Raw genomic sequence first — 8646 nt, 5'->3', positions numbered from 1 at the left:
ACGAACGGACGGAGACAGATCCATAGTGTCCCCTATGAAGAAAATGTCCCACTACAGACATCTGTTAAAGAGAGGCTCTGCTTCTTTCGGTTGACACCACACTCCATAAAGCCAGTCCTGCAGGCTTTAGTTTGATCTCAACTTGATTATTGTCCAGTCATATGGTCAGGTGCTGCAAAGAAGGTCCTAGAAGAACTGCAGCTGGCGCAGAACAGAGCGGCACATCTTGCTCTTCACTGTAACCAGAGAGCTAATATCAATACTATGCCAGTCTCTCCTGGCTAAAAGAAGAGAAGAGACTGACTACTTCTTGTTTTTATAACAAACAATGTGTTGGAAATTGTTTGCATAATCAACTTACACACAGCACTGATACCATCACTTACCCCATCAGACATGCCAACCGGGGGTCTATTGACGTTCTGTATTATGTCATGGTTCATGTTTTGTGTGGATCCCCAGGAAGAGTAGCTGCTGCTATAGAAACAGATAATGATCCTAATAAACCCCAGGAAGAGAAGCTGCTGCTATAGAAACAGATAATGATCCCAATAAACCCCAGGAAGAGAAGCTGCTGCTATAGAAACAGATAATGATCCTAATAAACCCCAGGAAGAGAAGCTGCTGCTATAGAAACAGATAATGATCCTAATAAACCCCAGGAAGAGAAGCTGCTGCTATAGAAACAGATAATGATCCTAATAAACCCCAGGAAGAGAAGCTGCTGATTTAGAAACAGATAATGGGGATCCTAATAAACCCCAGGAAGAGAAGCTGCTGCTATAGAAACAGATAATGATCCTAATAAACCCCAGGAAGAGAAGCTGCTGCTATAGAAACAGATAATGATCCTAATAAACCCCAGGAAGAGAAGCTGCTGCTATAGAAACAGATAATGATCCTAATAAACCCCAGGAAGAGAAGCTGCTGCTATAGAAACAGATAATGATCCTAATAAACCCCAGGAAGAGAAGCTGCTGCTATAGAAACAGATAATGATCCTAATAAACCCCAGGAAGAGAAGCTGCTGCTATAGAAACAGATAATGATCCTAATAAACCCCAGGAAGAGAAGCTGCTGCTATAGAAACAGATAATGATCCTAATAAACCCCAGGAAGAGAAGCTGCTGCTATAGAAACAGATAATGATCCTAATAAACCCCAGGAAGAGAAGCTGCTGCTATAGAAACAGATAATGATCATAATAAACCCCAGGAAGAGAAGCTGCTGCTATAGAAACAGATAATGATCCGAATAAACCCCAGGAAGAGAAGCTGCTGATATAGAAACAGATAATGATCCTAATAAACCCCAGGAAGAGAAGCTGCTGCTATAGAAACAGATAATGATCCTAATAAACCCCAGGAAGAGAAGCTGCTGCTATAGAAACAGATAATGATTGTAATAAACTACAAATACCAAAAACACAGGGAAATAAATACATTATTGTGATTTTATTCATGTCAATAATATCAGCTTAGCTCCAATAAACAGAAAACTGAACACTTAACAGTGATATTAATAAAGTGTGTGTGTGTGTGTGTGTGTGTGTGTGTGTGTGTGTGTGTGTGTGTGTATGTGTGTGTGTTTGTGTGTGTTAGCAAGTGTCTGAACTGTAGTAGCATTGATATGCAGTCAGAAGTCTCCTCTGAGCGTAACAAAGACCATCAATGTGGTTGTGTTGGTTGAGGATCTCTGAACACAGAGCATCAATGTGGTTGTGTTGGTTGAGGATCTCTGATGGTGATTGGTTCAGATCATATGAGGGTACGACTCCAAACAGCCATTCACATGCAGATACATAGCCTTCAGAAGGGATTCAGACCCAGTGACCATTTTCCACATGTTGTTGTGTTACTGACTGATTTTAAAATGGATTAAATTGAGATTTTTTTGGTCACTGGTCTACACAGAATACCCCATAATAACATCACAATACCCCATAATGACATCACAATACCCCATAATGACATCACAATACCCCATAATGACATCACAATACCCCATAATGACATCACAATACCCCATAAAGACATCACAATACCCCATAATAACATCACAATACCCCATAATGACATCACAATACCCCATAATGACATCACAATACCCCATAATGACATCACAATACCCCATAATAACATCACAATACCCCATAATGACATCACAATACCCCATAATGACATCACAACACCCCATAATGTCAAAGTGGAATGATGTTTTTCTACATTTTTACAAATTAATATAAAAATGAAAAGCTGAAAAGTCATGAGTCAATAACGCTTAACAAGTCACATAATAAGTTGCATGGACTCACTCTGTGTGCAATAATAGTGTTTAACATGATTTTTTAATGACTACCTCATCTCTGTTCCTCACACATACTATTATCTGTAATGTCCTCAGTCGAGCAGTGAATTTCAAGACCAGGGAGGTTTTCCAATGCCTCGCAAAAAAAGAAAGCATGTACAGAAAGTTTTTTTATTCCAAAACATGCATCCTGTTTGGAACAAGGCACTAAAGTAAAACTACAAAGAAATGTGGCAAAGAAATGTACTTTATGTCCTGAATACAAAGTGTTATACTGAGGGCAAATCCAACACAACACATCAGTGAGTAACTGCCTCCTTATTTTCCAGCATGGTGGTGGCTGCATCATGGTATGAGTATGCTTGTCATCAGCAAATACTGGGGAGTTTTCAGGATATAAATAAATGGAATGGAGCTAAGAACAGACAAACTCCTAGAGGAAAACTTGCTTCAGTCTGCTTTACACCAGACACTGGGAGAGAAATTCACCTTTCAGCAGAACAATAACCTAAAACACAAGGCCAAATCTACACTGGAGTTGCTTACCAAGAAGATGGTGAATGTTCCTGAGTAGCCAAGTTAGTTTTGATGTAAATCGGCTTGCAAATCGGCTGTCTAGCAATGATCAACAACCAACTTGACAGAGCTTGAATAATTTAAAAAAGAACAATGTACAAATATTGTACAATCCAAGTGTGCAAAGCTCTTAGAGACTTACCCAGAAAGACTCACAGCTCTTAGACTTACCCAGAAAGACTCACAGCTCTTAGACTTACCCAGAAAGACTCACAGCTCTTAGAGACTTACCCAGAAAGACTCACAGCTCTTAGACTTACCCAGAAAGACTCACAGCTCTTAGACTTACCCAGAAAGACTCACAGCTCTTAGAGACTTACCCAGAAAGACTCACAGCTCTTAGACTTACCCAGAAAGACTCACAGCTCTTAGAGACTTACCCAGAAAGACTCACAGCTCTTAGAGACTTACCCAGAAAGACTCACAGCTCTTAGACTTACCCAGAAAGACTCACAGCTCTTAGAGACTTACCCAGAAAGACTCACAGCTCTTAGAGACTTCCCCAGAAAGACTCACAGCTCTTAGACACTTACCCAGAAAGACTCACAGCTCTTAGAGACTTACCCAGAAAGACTCACAGCTCTTAGAGACTTACCCAGAAAGACTCACAGCTCTTAGACATACCCAGAAAGACTCACAGCTCTTAGAGACTTACCCAGAAAGACTCACAGCTCTTAGACTTACCCAGAAAGATTCACAGCTCTTAGACATACCCAGAAAGACTCACAGCTCTTAGAGACTTACCCAGAAAGACTCACAGCTCTTAGACATACCCAGAAAGACTCACAGCTCTTAGAGACTTACCCAGAAAGACTCACAGCTCTTAGAGACTTACCCAGAAAGACTCACAGCTCTTAGAGACTTACCCAGAAAGACTCACAGCTCTTAGAGACTTACCCAGAAAGACTCACAGCTCTTAGAGACTTACCCAGAAAGACGCACAGCTCTTAGAGACTTCCCCAGAAAGACTCACAGCTCTTAGACATACCCAGAAAGACTCACAGCTCTTAGAGACTTACCCAGAAAGACTCACAGCTCTTAGAGACTTCCCCAGAAAGACTCACAGCTCTTAGAGACTTACCCAGAAAGACTCACAGCTCTTAGAGACTTACCCAGAAAGACTCACAGCTCTTAGAGACTTACCCAGAAAGACTCACAGCTCTTAGAGACTTACCCAGAAAGAATCACAGCTCTTAGAGACTTACCCAGAAAGACTCACAGCTCTTAGACTTACCCAGAAAGACTCACAGCTCTTAGACTTACCCAGAAAGACTCACAGCTCTTAGAGACTTACCCAAAAAGACTCACAGCTCTTAGAGACTTCCCCAGAAAGACTCACAGCTCTTAGACATACCCAGAAAGACTCACAGCTCTTAGAGACTTACCCAGAAAGACTCACAGCTCTTAGAGACTTACCCAGAAAGACTCACAGCTCTTAGAGACTTACCCAGAAAGACTCACAGCTCTTAGAGACTTACCCAGAAAGACTCACAGCTCTTAGAGACTTCCCCAGAAAGACTCACAGCTCTTAGACATACCCAGAAAGACTCACAGCTCTTAGAGACTTACCCAGAAAGACTCACAGCTCTTAGAGACTTCCCCAGAAAGACTCACAGCTCTTAGAGACTTACCCAGAAAGACTCACAGCTCTTAGAGACTTACCCAGAAAGACTCACAGCTCTTAGAGACTTACCCAGAAAGACTCACAGCTCTTAGAGACTTACCCAGAAAGAATCACAGCTCTTAGAGACTTACCCAGAAAGACTCACAGCTCTTAGACTTACCCAGAAAGACTCACAGCTCTTAGACTTACCCAGAAAGACTCACAGCTCTTAGAGACTTACCCAGAAAGACTCACAGCTCTTAGAGACTTACCCAGAAAGACTCACAGCTCTTAGAGACTTACCCAGAAAGACGCACAGCTCTTAGAGACTTCCCCAGAAAGACTCACAGCTCTTAGACATACCCAGAAAGACTCACAGCTCTTAGAGACTTACCCAGAAAGACTCACAGCTCTTAGAGACTTCCCCAGAAAGACTCACAGCTCTTAGAGACTTACCCAGAAAGACTCACAGCTCTTAGAGACTTACCCAGAAAGACTCACAGCTCTTAGAGACTTACCCAGAAAGACTCACAGCTCTTAGAGACTTACCCAGAAAGAATCACAGCTCTTAGAGACTTACCCAGAAAGACTCACAGCTCTTAGACTTACCCAGAAAGACTCACAGCTCTTAGACTTACCCAGAAAGACTCACAGCTCTTAGAGACTTACCCAAAAAGACTCACAGCTCTTAGAGACTTCCCCAGAAAGACTCACAGCTCTTAGACATACCCAGAAAGACTCACAGCTCTTAGAGACTTACCCAGAAAGACTCACAGCTCTTAGAGACTTACCCAGAAAGACTCACAGCTCTTAGAGACTTACCCAGAAAGACTCACAGCTCTTAGAGACTTACCCAGAAAGACTCACAGCTCTTAGAGACTTCCCCAGAAAGACTCACAGCTCTTAGACATACCCAGAAAGACTCACAGCTCTTAGAGACTTACCCAGAAAGACTCACAGCTCTTAGAGACTTCCCCAGAAAGACTCACAGCTCTTAGAGACTTACCCAGAAAGACTCACAGCTCTTAGAGACTTACCCAGAAAGAATCACAGCTCTTAGAGACTTACCCAGAAAGACTCACAGCTCTTAGACTTACCCAGAAAGACTCACAGCTCTTAGACTTACCCAGAAAGACTCACAGCTCTTAGAGACTTACCCAAAAAGACTCACAGCTCTTAGAGACTTCCCCAGAAAGACTCACAGCTCTTAGACATACCCAGAAAGACTCACAGCTCTTAGAGACTTACCCAGAAAGACTCACAGCTCTTAGAGACTTACCCAGAAAGACTCACAGCTCTTAGAGACTTACCCAGAAAGACTCACAGCTCTTAGAGACTTACCCAGAAAGACTCACAGCTCTTAGAGACTTCCCCAGAAAGACTCACAGCTCTTAGACATACCCAGAAAGACTCACAGCTCTTAGAGACTTACCCAGAAAGACTCACAGCTCTTAGAGACTTCCCCAGAAAGACTCACAGCTCTTAGAGACTTACCCAGAAAGACTCACAGCTCTTAGAGACTTACCCAGAAAGACTCACAGCTCTTAGAGACTTACCCAGAAAGACTCACAGCTCTTAGAGACTTACCCAGAAAGAATCACAGCTCTTAGAGACTTACCCAGAAAGACTCACAGCTCTTAGACTTACCCAGAAAGACTCACAGCTCTTAGACTTACCCAGAAAGACTCACAGCTCTTAGAGACTTACCCAGAAAGACTCACAGCTCTTAGAGACTTACCCAGAAAGACTCACAGCTCTTAGAGACTTACCCAGAAAGACGCACAGCTCTTAGAGACTTCCCCAGAAAGACTCACAGCTCTTAGACATACCCAGAAAGACTCACAGCTCTTAGAGACTTACCCAGAAAGACTCACAGCTCTTAGAGACTTCCCCAGAAAGACTCACAGCTCTTAGAGACTTACCCAGAAAGACTCACAGCTCTTAGAGACTTACCCAGAAAGACTCACAGCTCTTAGAGACTTACCCAGAAAGACTCACAGCTCTTAGAGACTTACCCAGAAAGAATCACAGCTCTTAGAGACTTACCCAGAAAGACTCACAGCTCTTAGACTTACCCAGAAAGACTCACAGCTCTTAGACTTACCCAGAAAGACTCACAGCTCTTAGAGACTTACCCAAAAAGACTCACAGCTCTTAGAGACTTCCCCAGAAAGACTCACAGCTCTTAGACATACCCAGAAAGACTCACAGCTCTTAGAGACTTACCCAGAAAGACTCACAGCTCTTAGAGACTTACCCAGAAAGACTCACAGCTCTTAGAGACTTACCCAGAAAGACTCACAGCTCTTAGAGACTTACCCAGAAAGACTCACAGCTCTTAGAGACTTCCCCAGAAAGACTCACAGCTCTTAGACATACCCAGAAAGACTCACAGCTCTTAGAGACTTACCCAGAAAGACTCACAGCTCTTAGAGACTTCCCCAGAAAGACTCACAGCTCTTAGAGACTTACCCAGAAAGACTCACAGCTCTTAGAGACTTACCCAGAAAGACTCACAGCTCTTAGAGACTTACCCAGAAAGACTCACAGCTCTTAGAGACTTACCCAGAAAGAATCACAGCTCTTAGAGACTTACCCAGAAAGACTCACAGCTCTTAGACTTACCCAGAAAGACTCACAGCTCTTAGACTTACCCAGAAAGACTCACAGCTCTTAGAGACTTACCCAGAAAGACTCACAGCTCTTAGAGACTTACCCAGAAAGACTCACAGCTCTTAGAGACTTACCCAGAAAGACTCACAGCTCTTAGAGACTTACCCAGAAAGACTCACAGCTCTTAGAGACTTACCCAGAAAGACTCACAGCTCTTAGAGACTTACCCAGAAAGACTCACAGCTCTTAGAGACATACCCAGAAAGACTCACAGCTCTTAGAGACTTACCCAGAAAGACTCACAGCTCTTAGAGACTTACCCAGAAAGAATCACAGCTCTTAGAGACTTACCCAGAAAGAATCACAGCTCTTAGACTTACCCAGAAAGACTCACAGCTCTTAGACTTACCCAGAAAGACTCACAGCTCTTAGAGACTTACCCAGAAAGACTCACAGCTCTTAGAGACTTACCCAGAAAGACTCACAGCTCTTAGAGACTTACCCAGAAAGACTCACAGCTCTTAGAGACTTACCCAGAAAGACTCACAGCTCTTAGAGACTTACCCAGAAAGACTCACAGCTCTTAGAGACTTACCCAGAAAGACTCACAGCTCTTAGAGACTTACCCAGAAAGACTCACAGCTCTTAGAGACATACCCAGAAAGACTCACAGCTCTTAGAGACTTACCCAGAAAGACTCACAGCTCTTAGAGACTTACCCAGAAAGAATCACAGCTCTTAGAGACTTACCCAGAAAGAATCACAGCTCTTAGAGACTTACCCAGAAAGACTCACAGCTGTAATCGCTGCCAAAGGTGATTCTAACATGTATTGACTCAGAGGTGTGAATACTTATGTAAATGAGGTATTTCTGTATTTCATTTTCAACAAATTTGGTAAAATGTCTAAAAACATATTTCCACTTTGTCATTATGGGGTATTGTGATGTCATTATGGGGTATTGTGATGTTATTATGGGGTATTGTGATGTCATTATGGGGTATTGTGATGTCATTATGGGGTATTGTGATGTCATTATGGGGTAGTGTGTGTAGATGGGTGAGAATTTATTTTAATTGAATCCATCTTGAATTCAGGCTGTAACACAACAAAATGTGGAATAAGTCAACAGGTATGAATGCTTTCTGAAGGCACTGTAGTCAACTATAGTCATTTTCTATACCACAATATCTATAGTCAGTTACAGGAGTTTTCTATATCACAATATCCATACAGACTTGCTTTATCGTACACATGAGCAGTCTCTATAGCAACAACAGATATTTATGAGGCTGGAATAGAAAAAATTAGGTTGAATTCATGATTTTAATTTCCATGGACCCCGACCTTAGTAATGAGCATCAATTAATAAGCCAACATTTCAAATGGTAGACAAGGCCTCCAAAATATCTGCTGGTCCTGACATTAAAGGATGGCTTTGACCAGGGAGCGTCCATTCTACAGAATCTAACTCTACGCTCAGACAAATGTGGCCTTAAACCTGCTTCTGTCCGCCGCGCTTTGTCTCTCTCCCGATAGGCTCCTGC

This window comes from Salmo salar, chromosome 08 (genome assembly GCF_965601325.2).
Source record: "Salmo salar chromosome 08, fSalSal1, whole genome shotgun sequence".
NCBI lineage: Eukaryota > Metazoa > Chordata > Actinopteri > Salmoniformes > Salmonidae > Salmo > Salmo salar.
The sequence above is the reverse complement of the archived record's forward strand: the minus strand, read 5'-3'. Positions refer to the sequence as shown.